The sequence below is a fragment of the Danio rerio genome, chromosome 5 (genome assembly GCF_049306965.1).
Source record: "Danio rerio strain Tuebingen ecotype United States chromosome 5, GRCz12tu, whole genome shotgun sequence".
In the NCBI taxonomy this organism is placed as follows: Eukaryota; Metazoa; Chordata; class Actinopteri; order Cypriniformes; family Danionidae; genus Danio; species Danio rerio.
Window position 1 is genome coordinate 18,659,032 of NC_133180.1, and position 16,339 is coordinate 18,675,370.

Consider the following 16,339-nt stretch of genomic DNA (forward strand, 5'->3'; position numbering starts at 1 on the left):
AGAATGTATTGGTGTTTCCCAGTTCTGGGTTGCAGCTTCAAGGGCATACCCTGCATAAAACATTTGTCAAAACAGTTGATGGTTCATTCTGCTGTGGTGACCCCTGATAAATATGGATTTATGCTAATCAGAAAACAAACTCTGGCTAGGCATTCCAACTTACTGTACGAATATGTGCCCAGCAAAGAACAACTATATATAGCTCACCACCCGTGCCTATTCAGACACACACTGTTTTCAAATCAAGAGTGCCAAATGGAGCGCCAAATAAGCTGAAATCCCAGTGCAACAAATGTGGGAAACTCAGGATATCTAACATGAACAGGAGTCTTATTATTTCTGGCTTTAGAATAGATCGCTTTACCAATATCAGAGCTGCATCAATGGCCTTACCCAAATATCCAAAAGCATGTCTATTATCTGGTGTGAGTAATAGTCCACAATCATTTCATGAAGCTCCTTTACTGTTTAAAAATAGCTCCCCATATGGGCACTTTCCTATTACTATGAGGGCATTCAATCTCTCTTGCGCTCTCTCCCTCTCTTTTGGTCAATCTGATCTTGTAACCTCTATTCTGTTTCAATTGCAAGCAGAACCAACGGTACACAGCAACATTGAGTCAGGGCACCTCCTTATGCCCAGAATAACCCTTTGCTTCCTGTTAATCTCTGCTGAACAGGTGCTGCTATTTACAGCACACAAATCCATCCACTCCAACAGAGGAACGAGGGATAGAAACGCCGAGATGGGAGCGAGAGATGAACAAAGTGGATGATGGAAAGTCTTATATCACAGAGAAATCTAGAATTCGCATCTCTCCAGCTTCCTTGGCATTAACCTGCACAATGCAAACAGAAAGTGAGAAAAAAATTAAGCTGCAATGTTTTACATTTGTTTTTGGAAATTAAGTTAAATATTGAATAAATAATACAAATAGTCAAATCAATCTTGAAGTGAGAGCTTTAAAAAAGTTAAAATGTTAAAAATTGAATTGATGGAACAACACTTCAGACAGTCGGATTGATAGAATGGATGGACAGATGGATGGATAGATGAATGAAAAACATTGATGGATGGATGGATGAATGGATGGATGGATGAAACCCGTGGATGGAGGGATGAAACACATGGTTGTATGGATGAAACATGAACTGATGGATAAATGGATGGATGGATGAAACACTGAAGCATGGATGGAAAACATTGATGTATGGATGGATTAAAAACATTGATGATGGATGGATGATGGATGGATAAACATGTATGGATGAAAATCATGGATGGATGTATTGATGAAACATGGATGGATAGAGGAAACACATGGAGGGATGGATGGATAGATAGATGAAACATGAATGAATAGATAAATGGATGGATGAAACATGAATGGATGGATGAAATGCATGGATGGATGGATGAAACAAATGAATGGATGGATGAAAAACAGATGGATGGATAAAACATGGAGGGATGAATGGATGGATGGATAAATAGATGAAACATGAATGAACGGAGGAAACACATATGGATGGATGAGTGGGTGGGTGGATGGATGGATTAATGGATAAAGCACATGGATGGATGGATGAAACGCGTATGGATGGATGAAACGTGGATGGATGGATGCATGAAACATGAACGTATGGATGAAATATGAATGGATGGATAAATGGATGGATGAAACACGGATTGATTGAAGGATGGATGGATGAAAACATTGATGTATGGATGGATGAAAAACATTGATGATGGATGGATGAAAGGATGGATGGATGGATGGATGGATGGATGGATGGATCAAACACATGTATGGATGGATGAAACACAGATGAATGGATGAAACATGAATTGAAGGATGAAACGCATGAATGCATGGATGAATGGATGGATGGATGGAAGAAACAAATGGATGGATGAATGGATGGATGAAAAACATTAATGTATGGATGGATGAAAAGCATTGATGGATGGAGGGATAGATTAATGGATAAAATACATGAATAGATGGATGAAGCACATGGATGGATGGATGATACATTAATGTATGGATGAAACATAGATGTATGGATGAGACATGAATGGATGGATAAATGGATGGATTGATGGATGGATGGATGGATGGATGGATGAAACGCGGATGAATTGATGGATGAAAAAACGATGATGGATGAATGATGGTACACATGTATGGATGGATGAAACACATGAATGGATGGATGAAACACATGGAGAGATGGATGAATGGATGGATGGATGGATGGATAGATGGATGAATGAATGGATGGATAGAAAAAATATGTATGGATGAATGAATAACATTGATGGATGGATGGATGGATGGATGGATGGATAAAACACATGGATGAATGAAACATGAATGATTGGATGAAAAACATGGATAGTTGGCTGGATGAAACATGGATGGATGAAACATGAATGGATGAAACACATGGAGGGATAAATGGATGGATGAGAAAACACATGGATGGAACAAATGAAACATGGAGGGATGGATTAATAGATGGATTGAACAGATGGATGGATGATATAATGGCACAGTGAAAGAACCCGAGAGAGAAAAATTGAGCAACAGATTGATAGAAAGACAGATAGATATAATTAAAAGCCACATTTCTTCATTAAATGGAAGCCAGCCCTAAAACTTGTACAACACACACACATACAAACACAAAAGCAAACTCACAGGTATGTTACATAAACAAATATAGTGTATGTAAAACATCTATTAAACAAGTTCATGAGCGGAGAATCATGGGTAAAACGGTACGACCACAGCATTTAGTTTCACACAAGAGATCTTGATGTGTTTCTAAGCACTAAAGGCTATTAAATTCATCTGGAAACCCTTGACCCCAATGACTCAGTGTGAATATTATGCAAGACAGATAATCTAAAAGCAGGGTCACTCCCACAGACTGATGAGGGCACTTATTTGTAATATGAGCACATTAACTTATGGAAATGCTAGACTTGACATTTCATGATAAAAAATAAAAAACTAAGTGGTTTTTGCAAGCGGAGTTCGAACGTGAAGCTCATTGGTTTGGTGGTTGCAATAACATGAGCAATCCAAAGAGCCTGCTCCAGCTTCACTAATAATTGTATCCAGGCCTTATACATATGCAAATATTGTCCAGAACATGACTCAGAAGTTGTGTGCGAACATTAATAATCACATTTAATTACACAAGCATCTAAGACATAGTCCTTTGAAGTTTTTGTCTCGAATCTGCATTCAAATCCACGCTGCCAGGATATCGTTTTTGCATGATATATTCATTTACTCATTAAACAAAGCATGAATGTGCGAGGCGTCCTAACAATGCATCACAAAAGCATAAATAGCACAAAAACACCCACCGCAATTACTGCAGCATGCACAGCGATCACGGGCCTCTAAGCAGTGAATAAATCTCTGAAGAGAAGGAACAGATGAGGAATGAACATAATCGCTGTCTCTCGCTCGGCCCGAAATTTTCCTCTCCATCTATCTAATCTACTCATTAAGAAGTGTCTGAGACGTTTCCCCACATGAGAATGGAAGGAAATCAGTTTGGCTGCTGCATTAATGACCGCTCAGTGGAAATCTCTCTCTAAACTTCAGCCTCAAAAAGGAACTGCCTTTGTTCCAGCAGGAGATGCTGATAGACGAGAGAAAGAGAGAGAGAAAGAGAAAGAGACAGATTGTTTACTTTGGCACTTGTGAGATCACCTCCTCTCCCTCTTCAAATGAGAATGATTGACATCTCCCGGAGAGCACAAAGACGACAGCTCAAAAATTAGTCCTCCCATGTTAAGTCAAGGAGAACGAAGCACAAAAACTATTTTTTTTTATTGTCTAACAAAAAAAAACGATTGGACGATGAACGTAGTCACATGTTGATAAAAGAAATTCTGACAGACATTTGCATTCGGTCTGTCATGTACCTCCAGCTAAAAGCGTCACCAAGCCATGACACTTTACCTCCACCTCCTAAACATTTCCTTTAAGCATTTTTATGCAGTTTTCCAAAATGCACATAAAAACAGATAGATGGAATTATAGCTATGATGATACAAGAAGATCCGTCTTTCGGATGAGACGTTAAACCGAGGTCCCGACTCTCTGTGGTCGTTAAAAATCCCAAATTTGCCCACTGGCCTCTGTCCATCATGGCCTCCTAACCATCCCCATATTCCAATTGGCTTCATCTCTGTCTCCTCTCCACCAATCAGCTGGTGTGTGGTGTGCCGTCTGGCGCAAAATGGAAAGAGTAATGAAAAATCGTACTCAAGTAAAAGCACCATTACCTGCCCAAAAAAGTAGTGCTAGTAGAGTAAAAGTATCTGTTGTAGATATTACTCGAAGTATGAGTAAAAAGTAGCCCTTTCAAAAGTACTTAAGAGTAGTGAGTAGTGAGTATTACACTGTATGTAGTGCATTTAGTTTTTGCCCTGCAGGCACACAACGTCGTAAGATGTTAATATTAGGTTAGATTTAGGTTGTGATGTCAGGTGACCAAAATTTAAGGTCAAGCCAGTGTCTAAGGACAATGTTATTTTGATGTCCAATAATGACGTCAAATGACGTTGATATTTGGTTGATTTTAGGTTATTAGAAAGTGACCAAAATCCAAAGTCGAGCCAACATCTTAAACCAACGTCATATTGATGTCAAATACTGACATTTATTCATCAGGTATGGCACCAAAATCCAACATCTGATAGACGTCATAGTGGAAACGTCCACACAACGTCAAGCTGAAACATCAGACGTTGATATTTGGTTGGTTTTAGGCTGGACGTTGGACATTGACGTCAGCCTGATGTTGAGTTCTGACATCAACCCGAATTTCATTAAAAAAATTTATTAAAATTGCAACGTTCATGGCGTTAGGGTACATCTTCAATCTGATGGCATGTTGACGTCTTGTACCTGCTGGGTGTTTAAGGCCATTTTGGTCATCATACAGTTTACACCCTTCATCTTCTCATCAGTGACCTGCATCTAAACCATCTCTGGGTCAATGCATGTCAAGATTTTGGACATCTTGGACACTTTTAATGCTTCCAAATAGTTTACTGCAATTGCATAGCGCACATGTCTTGAGGTAGTTCATTATGATGTGATTTAATTAATATGTGCAATTTGATTAGACAGGAATCACAGGACTGGTTTTTCTAATCCTCATAGACAGGAAAAAATAAAGTAGTGACAGCAGGTTGAAGGGAAGTAGTTTAGTAAAAGAACCGATACAGAACTAAAAATGTACTCAAGTGAATGTAAAAGCACAAATTTTTAAAAACTACTTAGTAAATTACAATTTCCTGAGAAAAACTACTCAATTACAATAATTTGAATATTTGTAATTTGTTACTTTACACAACTGGTTACAACCCCAATTCAGAAAGTCAAAACAGTGATTTCTAAATTTACTTTGACTTGTATTTCATTGCAGACAATCCAAAAATGTCTTTAAATTATTTATTTATAACAAATTCTTTACTATGTTCCTTGTGATTTTTATTGGGTTTTTTTTTCAAAATAAACACATTCCAATTTTGGTTCTTTCAACACATTTCAAAAAAGTAAGGGTAGTTAAGCATTTACCACTTTGTAATGTTGCTGTTCCTTTTCCCAACACATAAAAGACCCAATACACCAAGTTATGAAGTATTTCAGGAGTGATTTTGTCCTATTCTTCATGCAAACAAGCCTTAAGGTGGGAAACATTACAGGTTCTTCGTTGTCACACTTTGAGCTTCAAAAAGACCCACACATTCTCTATTGGAGACAGTTCAGAATTGCTGTCCGGCCCATCAAGTACCTGCATCTTCTTCCTTCGCAGCCAGGACTTGTAATGTGTGCAGAATGTGCTTTTGCATTGTCTTGTTGAAGTGCATGGCAGCATATTGTGCTTAAAAAACTGTATGTACTTTTCAGCATTAATGGTGCCATCACAGAAGTGCAAGTTACCTTTGCCAAGGGCACTGAACCAACCCCATACAATGACATACCCTGGCGTTTGGACTTGTTGCTGGTAACTGTCTGGATGTTTCTTTTTTTCTTTGGTCCAAAGCACACGGCGTAAATTTCTCCAAAAAATACCAGAAATAATGATTTATTTGACCACAGTACAGAGAAGTCGATGTATACTGTTAACATAGGGCTTCCTTTTGGCACAGTTTTAACTGGCATTTGTGGATGAAACCATGTTTTGTGGTACTTGACAAATGTTCGCCAATGTAGTCCTGAGCTCATGTGGTGATATCATTCATAGACTAATGATGATTCTTGATGTGCCGCATATGGAATCTGGGATCATGATAGTTCAGCTTAGGCTCACGCCCTTGTCCTTTACGCACTGAAATTTCTCCAGATTCCTTGAATATTTTAATTCTGTTAAGCACTGATGAAGGTTAAAAATCCAAATGTCTTCCTATCTTTCTTTGAGAAACATTGTTTTTAAACATTTCAACTATTTTCCCATGGTTTTTAGGCAAACTGGCTATCCTCTGCCCATCTTTGCTCCTAAAGGACTAGACCTTTCCTGGATGCTGCTGTTTTGGTTCATTATATCACATTATTATTTAACTAATTTACCAGTAAACCTAAATTTCTCTACTCACAACTTTTTTGAAATGTGTTGCAACCAAATTGGAATACGTGTTTTTGAAGAAAAAAAAAAAAAACTAAAAGAAAAACCAATAAAATTCATGGGGAAAACATTAAATAATGCTTTTTGTGATGTCTGCAATGAAATACAAGTTAAAGTAAATTTAGAAATTACTACTTTATTTTTTAAACTGCATTTACCATACTGTCCCAACTTTTTCTGGTTTGGGGTTGTAGTTAAAATATGAAATATTCGAGAATTCACAGATCTGGCATCACCACCTTTTTTTTTTTTTTTTTTTTGGTATAAAAGGGCCTTCTGTTGGATATTTTGCTGTTTCAGTTAGTATCTTACAAAACCAGTGAAAACAGGAAAGTTAGACTGTAAGTTAATAAACATCTGTCAGATAATTAAGGAATTTTTCACCAGGTGCCACAATCTCTTATAATTGCTCTTTTCCCGTGGCCTTTATCCAATTTGTCTCAGTTCTGACATTTTGTAATGTTCTCCGCCGCACAAAGACCAGCCTCGGAGCTGTTCAATAAGACATGATGAAAATGAATACATGCTCTCCGAGGGAAGAAATAACAGCAAGAAAAATGCCAAGCTTAGTTTCCAAGTGACAGTTTGTGGGTCTCAGGTCAAATGGCAACAAAGAACATTTTTAAATGTCACATGGGGGTGGGGGGATTTCTGACACCATAGTAAAAGCTCTAGCACTTTATTCTGGAGTCAAAATACATTACAGGCACATTTTACATCAAAATTGCATTTTTTTTTACAGAATTACACTAGTTGTTGCCTTGATTTGCTCATCGATGTCTTCTGCATAGTTCTCTATCCGTAAAGTGACATTATTTACAGTTTAAAACAAAATAAGATTCTTTTATAACATTTAATTGAAACATTTCATTTTAGTTTGCTCTTTTATAAAATAAATAAAAAGCAATAAAACAAACAAAAAAGGTTACTTCAAATTAAAAATGACCATCTCTGTGTTAAATGCATTTGCCCCAACCCCCTCCATCATTCTCATCCTCCTCTCAGATGGGATGGTGTGCCAAATAAAAGGTTACAATGGGCCAATTTTGGCCCGCGGGTCCTACTTTGATCACCTCTGTTTTAGAGCTTCCGATTCAGCTTCCTTTGAGAGAAATGACTAGGAATAATAAACTGCAGAAAACAGTCAAACTGCTTGCTCCACAGACAGGTGTTTGCATGGCAGAATAATATAATAAGAAAATATCAGTTTGCAACATCAATCAGCAAAACGAGCCGTTTTTAACATCTAAAAATGAATGGAAGTGAATGAGACTGGAAGTCTCTAGCCAAAAAGATTCAAATGGCTGCGCCCACTTGTACGCAAAGAATAAGGTGATTAGCAGCAAAAACCATTAAAAGTTTGCTTCAAGAAAATGTAACTAACATTTAAATGAACACAAGGGGAAAGTTACTGTATATTCTTTAAGCATTTCATAAGGCAACTTTAATAGTTTGGTCTTTGCATACTTTTAATTGCACAGAAAAAACTGCACACTAATGCATAAAGTACTTGAGATTTACTAATGCACTGTTAAAACCATTGAACTGAAGCAAAATCATGAGGGAGAGCATGTCTGAGGTATTAATACATCAAAAGGGTGATTCTAAGATTGTATCTCTTCCCTTTGGAAAAAGATTTGCTAAATTTGGCCCTTAATAATGTTAATATATTAGCATTTTGTTAAGGGAAAGCAAAGCAGTGATTAGTGATTTTCAATCCGACCCAAGTATTTTCTTTAAAATTGCTCATCTGATATTGCTGCTCTTAAAAGACAGATGACTGATTCTTAGTGTCATGTTCAGGAATCTTAGTGTGATTCTGTAGTCAGATTTAAGTTTTAGCAGTCATATCAAAGCAGTAAGTAAATCGCATACTATCATCTCAAAACATTGTAAGTATTAGATGCTTTGTTTGCATTAAGGTCTGTTCATGATTTTATCACCAGCAGAGTGGATTACTGTAATGGACTCCTGGCCTTGCCAAAGAGACAGTCAGACAGTTGTAGCACATTCAGAACGCTGCTGCCAGGATTCTGACTGGAAACAGAAAATCAGAGGACATCAAACCTCCTGAAAAAATTCTGAGGTCATTACACTGGCTCCCAGTTACATTCAGAAAAGATTTTAAAGTATTACTACTTGTCTGTAAATCACTAAATGGCCTAGTACCAATATACTCACTAAATACAAACATAACAGACATGGCGTAGCGCAAAATGCGGAGGCCCCCCTGCAGGGATCGCTGACGGGGCCCCCTGTTGAAGTTTGGGGGGGGGGATGGATGCGTCATACGTCAATTTGCATTTGACTGACGTCATCACGTTCTACTGTTTCTGTTTGTTTAACAGCCTATGGTTAATGAAGGGGTATTTATAATTGCACTACACTTTATAAAAGCATGTTTATTTAACTAAATGTATTGCTGTTTGAATACAGTATGTCATTATAGATGTGTAGTGAATGTGCAGTAATCTCTCATATGTAATAAACTCAGACAAGTTCAGAAACTGTCACTAAAATATCTGTGATTGTGAACAAGAAAAGAATAAACGGTCCAATTAAATTGTTAAAATAAAGGAGAAGTAGATCGGTTTGACTGTACAAGGGAAATACCTTCACACTGCCTGTGCTAAATCATTTGTCGTCGGTACGCAGAGGGGTGATCTGCTCTCGGGCTGCAGGTGGGAGAGGCTGCTGTACGAGGACTGACTGGGCCGCCTGTCAGTGCTGTGAGGCGGGGGAGGGGTCGGCGGCATCACACGCAGCTCGTTGAGAAGAGTAGGGATGGTACAGTATGGACAAATGATAGTCTACAAAAAAAATCTCCAATAACACACAAAAAAGTCGCTAGATTTGTCGCTAGGGGGGTCTGAAAAATAGCTAAATCTAATGACAAAGTCTCTAAGTTGGCAACATTGGCGGCAAGCAATTAGAATGAAGTAGTCCACCGCTTGAGAGGTGTTCAGAGAACACAGACCTGTGAACTTTGGTTCCGACCACAGTTGTTCCCAAGAGTTTGATTATTGCGGTTGCCGGATTATCAATTATTGAAAATCGCGACGACGCGGGGCCCCCTAATCACGCGGGGCTCCCCCGCGGTGCGTGCCCTGCGGGCCCGTCTGCTACGCCACTGATAACAGATCACTTAGATCATTAGGATTGAGTAAATTAGAAATTCCAAGAGTTCAGTCAAAGCAGGGTGAATCCACCTTCAGCTACTCACCCCTCGCTGCTGGAATCAGCTTCCAGAAATGATCAGATGTGCTCCAACATTAGGCTCATTCAAATCAAGACTTAAAACACATGTTCAGCTGTGCCTTTACTGAATGAGCGCTGTCTTTTTCCCTGTAAAACCTGTTTTAATCATTTGTGTTCATTGTTTGTCTGTGCAGATAGAAGATTAACTGCTGGAGATCGCAAAAATTTTGTTATTCTTAATGGAGGTGCACGGCTTGTGCGCACATATTGGGAGCATTGTGTGCAAGTGGCGCAACACGCTCGCCTTCCAGGCGCCCCAAGTCGAAAACATTTTCAGAATGCCATGAGCCACGTGACAAGAATTGACTGATCAGCTTCATATTTTGTATGGAATATACACATTTTGGTAGCACAGCAGTGTTTTTATTTTCCCAAATTTGTATCAAGAGTTGCAGCAATGTTTTGTCAGCTTGTCATCATCGGAAAAGATGGTAGATGGTCGCATAGCGTTGACCGGTTCGCCATGACAAAAACGTTGAAGACCACTGCTGTAAAATACAAATAAAAACCTAAAACAGTTTAAGACTTACTTTAAAAAAAAAATAATAATTCTACCATTTTAAAGGAATTACATTTACAAATTATTCCTTTAAAGACTCTCCAGATAAAAAATGTTCCCTGATAACATAATAAATATTACATTGCAAAGTGCTCAAAGCAAATGCGAAAAGAGAAAAAAAATGAGACATTTGAACAAAACGACATACTGCTGTGGAGCTCAAAACATGCATGCATTAGAGGAGAGAGTTGTGAGGGAAAAGTGCAGATGTATTCCTCTGAGAGCGACAGACAGGAGACATCATGCTGTCTTCCCAAGAGAAGAGTAAAAGAAAGTCAAGGAATCATGATGTGTGTGTCAAAGAAGCGTTCTGCTTTCTCTCCCCACAGACGCACACAAAAATAGGACACCAAATCGGAGCGCATTCTCTCCGTTTGGTCTGCAGAAATGTCAGTGAATGCTGAGCTCCAGTGACAGAAACTGTACACAGCCAAATCAGCACAAAATAAGAGGCAGATCAACAGGACTGCACTTTCTCTAAAGCTTTTATCCAAAGTTGAAAGCTTGCTCCAGAAAACTTTTAGTTGAAAACTTCCGAATTCACCGGCAGTCCCCTGATGGGAATGCAGGTGCAGAAAACCTAGCTTTCCCATGTGGTCTCCCACTCAAGTATTGACCGGGCGCAGCCCTGCTTAGCTTAAGTGGGTGACTGAAGCCTTGCTTTGCCCACCACTAGCAATGGCCACAAGCAGGAGCAAACATTAACATAAAGGGAAATCCAAAAGAGTAGTCGGATCAGAGGCAAAGTGATCAGCCCAGGCAGCTAACAGCATAAACAATCCACAAAGCAAGGGTCAAGAAACACAGCAAGGAAAAACAAGACAAGGAAAAGCTTCGTAGTGCTATAGGATAACAAGACTCAGCCCAGAAGTGTGTGTGTGTGCTGTGCATATAGTCCTCATAATCAGTAAGAATGATCTTCCCCCGTATCAGTCCAGATTGCAGGTGTTGATTAGCGCTAAGCATCATTGTAGTTGTAGTTCGGTTCAGTGGTAGAATTGTAGTTTTCCAGTGATCTGCATAGGCTAGATCAGTGTTTCTCAACCACGTTCCTGGAGGACAACCAGCACTAAATTTTTTGGATGTCCCCTTTGTCTCACCCATTACAGGTCTTTCAGTCTCTGCTAATGAGCTGATGATCTGAATCAGGTGTGTTTGGTTAAGGAGACATGGGAAATGTGCAGAGCTGGTTGGTGGTACACCAAGAACATGGTTGAGAAACATTAAGCTAGATCGCTATTGATCGTGACAATGTCTTGAAGGGGCAAGTTAGACACTAGAGAGCATTTGATTGGTCAGAAGATTTGATGAGAAACTGAAGTATGAGGTGACATTAAAAAATAAAAATCTGATGCATTTAGGGGTCCATAAGCTATTTTATATATGTTTATATTCGCTAAATGCTAATTCTGTCACTGTTTTGGAGCACACTAGCTTATTGATACCCTTAAGACTAATATACTAATACTAACATCCAAAAACTTAATTTCACAGGGACTTTAAATAAAACTTTTTAACCCAACAGTTGAGTCTATCCATATTTGAACCAACATTGGGTTAAACATCCCAGTGCATTCTTGTCAATACATAGTCTAGTTTTTGAACCCAGCTTTAATAATCCAAACCTTTTGAATGCCAGTATATATTTATATAAATTTGGTGCCATGAAACAAACAGACATGCTGAAAAATCCCCCAATATTCATACAGCGTCAATAGCATGCCTATATTCCTCTTACTTTAAATTCCGGCACAGTGAAAACAATTCAACACAGAACACTAGCAATATTGTGCCTTCACTCGAAATCTCTCCCCAGATGAAATCAAACTACAGTTCTCGAGAAGTGAGAACAGGCATAAGGGTCTCATTCATTTGGGGAACTCTTCCGACACAGCTGGAGGAGCTGATGAAGGGATTTGCGTGGATCGTGGGACTAGCTCTCAGAACAATCCCGGTTATGCATGGGCACAATGGGAGGCACAGATTACTGATTCACAATAGAGCGAACATGCATTGTTTAATGAAAATCTGCCAGCCCAATTCCCACACTACACGTGGCCCAATCCAAGTGCACTTCATAAACCGAGTCTCAAAACGCTGATCATTGTATTTCCTCATCAGATATGACCTTAATTAAAGCCTTTAATGTTAAGTTCTCTTGTGCACCTTTGTGAAATGTATCATGCAATTGGCATGTTTTTACTACTGTAAAGTGACATCACTGCCTAGACAATGTGTATAACTAATGTTAGCGTATGTGGGTGTCAGCGGTCTGATCTTTCTGTAATCCAGCAGAAATGTTTAGTATACACAAGGACCCCTACCAGTGATATAAACAGCAAGGTACAAATAGTTTCCATGGGCATTACTGAGATTTTTATGCTATTGAGTATGTAAAGTAAGCAATATGATGTGGGTTCAAATATTGCCCAGTCATTATGCCCTTGAAGAAGACATTTAAAAAGATATTTCACCCCAAAATAGAAATATAGTCACCAATTATTCACAATTAAGTGAAACAGATAATGTTTTGAAAGAATGTAGGTATAGCTATTGACATCCATACAGTCCAGGTTCATTGAAAATACATGCCTCAGCCTACATTAAAACAGACCCCTAGGTTTTCATGATTTTTTGGATAAAAATGACAGCTTCTGTGGTGGTAATTCCCAGAAATTTGTGGACAACAATGACACATTGACAATGACACCAACCATAAAAATAATGCTTCTTTATTTTGGTCTCTTGTTAAGAAAATATCTAAAAGAGATCTAAAACGGTAGGGATTATATTATAGGGATAGGTTGTATAACTTTTTTTTATCCACAATCTTACTTTCTCTCAGATTTTACTCCCCCGAGCATCTGACATCAAGCACCTCACACACAGGACATGCGTTAGGGCTTCCCCTACAGTAGGAGTGTCCAAACTTGGTCCTGGAGGGCCGGTGCCCTGCATAGTTTAACTAAAACATCCTACAACACACCTGCCTGGAAGTTTCTACTATACCTAGAAAGAGCTTGATTAGCTGGTTCAGGTGTGTTTAATTGAGGTTGGAACTAAAATATGCAGAACACCGGCCCTCCAGGACCGAGATTGGACACCCCTGCCCTACTGTATATACACCTAAAACAAGGACTGGTGTAAAACTTGTCAATGGCCGAGAAGCGTTTTGTCTTGTTAACTGTAGAAAAAGAGTTAAACGATATTATTAATTGATTTGACGCACATCATGATAGCACCTATACATGTTAAGCACAAATAATGTCCTATAATTCGGTCACATCCAGTAGCTGTCATCCTTGAACCAGTCTATCTATCATTGTAAGCTGCTTGCTTTTCAGTCTGTTCCACTGCTCCATTTATTAGATGTTTGCTTCCACTTTCCTTTGCATTCTGAAGCATGTAAAATGCACAAAACGTCTAATCCCATCTTCACATTGATTCACATGTAAGTCATGTAAAACAATTAATTGCAAACTTAAATAAATCTAATTTGATTACATGGTTCAGAATTGGATGTTTTACGCGATTAAGTTTTTTTGTGACTATTTTGCATTTAAATTAAGAATTTTGCAGATCGCAAAAAAAATTGCGACTTTTTGTTAATTTTGCATTGGATTCAGCGATAGCAAAATCACAAAAAACTAGGGTGTCTGTTAAAACGTAAAATATGTTGCTCTGCTCTGTTGCATGCACGCTTCAAATGATAAATCCATAAAAGGGTGACATCTACATTTTTGCGAATCTGACATATGTTATCTAGGGTAATATTGCATGTTTTAGATACGCTCTGCATCACAAGTCAAGGTATAGGAGGATGCAAATGTATTTGATTACAAATCATAAATAGTATTAAAGTTGTTTTGTGGTATTTGTTTGGTGTTGTCCAAAGAACTGCATAAGAAGAATCCTTAAATCATCGATAATAGGTCCCTGTAAATATTATTAGTGTAAAAAATTGCTTCGTCATACTTCCCGATAGCAATTGTTTTACCTAGAAACTCCAGCGATTTCATAAAATTGAAGGCTGAAGCATGTATTTCCAATGAATCCATAACTGTGCGTCCACATCGAAAGTGGCGAGAGAGTCTAAGTCACCGGAAGTATTTTCTTTTCAATGGGAGAGGAGAGTTGAAATCAAGTTAACTTTATGGTAATGACCTATGATACGTTTCAGCGGCAAGCAATCGGAATGTAGAAGTCCATCGGTTGGGAGTATTCCAGAAAACACAGTCCAGTGAACATTGGCTTTGACCACAGTTGTTCCCAAGGGTTTTGCGGTTGCCTAATTTCCAATCATTTACTATGTTTTCTTACTGGACATTCGTAAAAAAGGCGAGTACTGGCGAGTTGATGTGCATTAATAATATTTTTTTTTCTAGCAAAAAGCAGGAATCTCACTCATATAATGACAGTACAAAACAGTACTGCTGCTTCAGAATATTTCAGACATATGGGCACATATTGGATAAGTAGAGCAAAGCCACACACGTAACAACTTGATCTTCCATAGTTAAATAAATTTGATTAAAAGTACGCAACATTTAATGCTAGAAAGCATGTTTTCTGCCGGTTATGTAACTGATTTGCTGATTTGCTGCAACGGCCCCTTTAAATATGAGATCAATGTTGTGAATTTTGACACTCTCACTGCCTTCGGTGTGAACGCAAAGTAATAGGAAAGACAATGGATCCAGTAATAGGGAATAAAATGGATGATAATAGGAAATACAATGGAAGTCAATGGATATTGGTTTCCAATAATTCTCAAAAATTTTATGATCAACAAATAGAAAGAAATTCATACAGGTTTGGAAGATGTGGAGGGTGAGAAAATTATGACAAGATTTTAATCTTTGGATGCACTGTCCCTTTAACTGACCCCGGAGAGCAGCTGTTCCTGTGTTATGACTACTCTCTGTCACTGTTTGAACCATGATGTTGAGGATATGCATTGTTTGGGCAATGTGCTCGCCAAAAAGAAATGAGTCAAACATGGAGCAGAGGCTGAGGGAAAATGAGCAGGGCCATCTCTGCTGGAGTGGTTTTGATCATGATTAGGGTTGGAGATGTTTTGAAGGCCGACAGAATGCAGCTCTCTAGCGAACCTACATTAAAAAAGGATGAAACGCAGCATGTGGATGAATACAGTGATCAGCATTTAATTAGGGTTTAAAACGGTTTAATTATCATGTCCAAAAAGATCCAGTGCCAGTGGGAGCAACGCAATAGCATTCTGGCGAACGTAAGCCAATGATCCAAAGATTGGCCAAATTATAATTTAGGCTTTTAGAAATGGAAATACTCCAGTGAGTGCACCTGTGAACATAATCTCCTTCTCTTCCTTTAGTGTTTCAGTGAAAGACAAAATGATAGACCGGGGCACATAGCGACTTGTTTAGTAGAGATCATCAGATGTTCAGGTGAGTGACACCTCGCAGAGAAAACAAACCAATAGAATGACGAATGAAAATATAGTGTTGGATTGATGGTGAAAGGAAAGACTGTCAGGTAGATGGCCAGAATGAAAGAACAATGGATTTATGGATTGATAGAATGACAAAATGATGAAACAACTGAATGAAGGATAGATAGATGAAACGAGAACGTCAGAAGAATAGACATTGACAGCACGATGGAAAGACACAATGGCGGAAGGAAGGACTGAACAAATCTATGAATGGATAGAAGATCGAGATAGAACTACACAATAATAGACAGATAGAACGATAAACCAATAGAATGATAGCGACAGAACAATAGACGGATAGGTAGATCAATAGAATGATAAACAGATAGATAGATAGATTTATAGTGATAGACTGATAGAACATTAGATCGCTAGAACAACAGATAGAA

General features: G+C 38.4%; 1 protein-coding gene across 2 annotated transcripts in view; it reads right to left on the minus strand.

The window, feature by feature from the left end:
- zdhhc8b (zDHHC palmitoyltransferase 8b) overlaps positions 1-16,339 on the minus strand; it is a 128,508-nt gene that overhangs the window by 55,242 nt on the left and 56,927 nt on the right. Inside the window, exon 1 of one of the 2 annotated variants that reach the window (XM_073949936.1) lies at positions 3,383-3,749. The exons of the other annotated variant lie outside the window; for it this stretch is intronic. The gene's annotated coding sequence lies outside the window, so the exon portion shown is untranslated. Of the gene's footprint in view, positions 1-3,382; positions 3,750-16,339 lie in introns of those variants that run through there. 2 annotated transcript variants of the gene reach the window in all.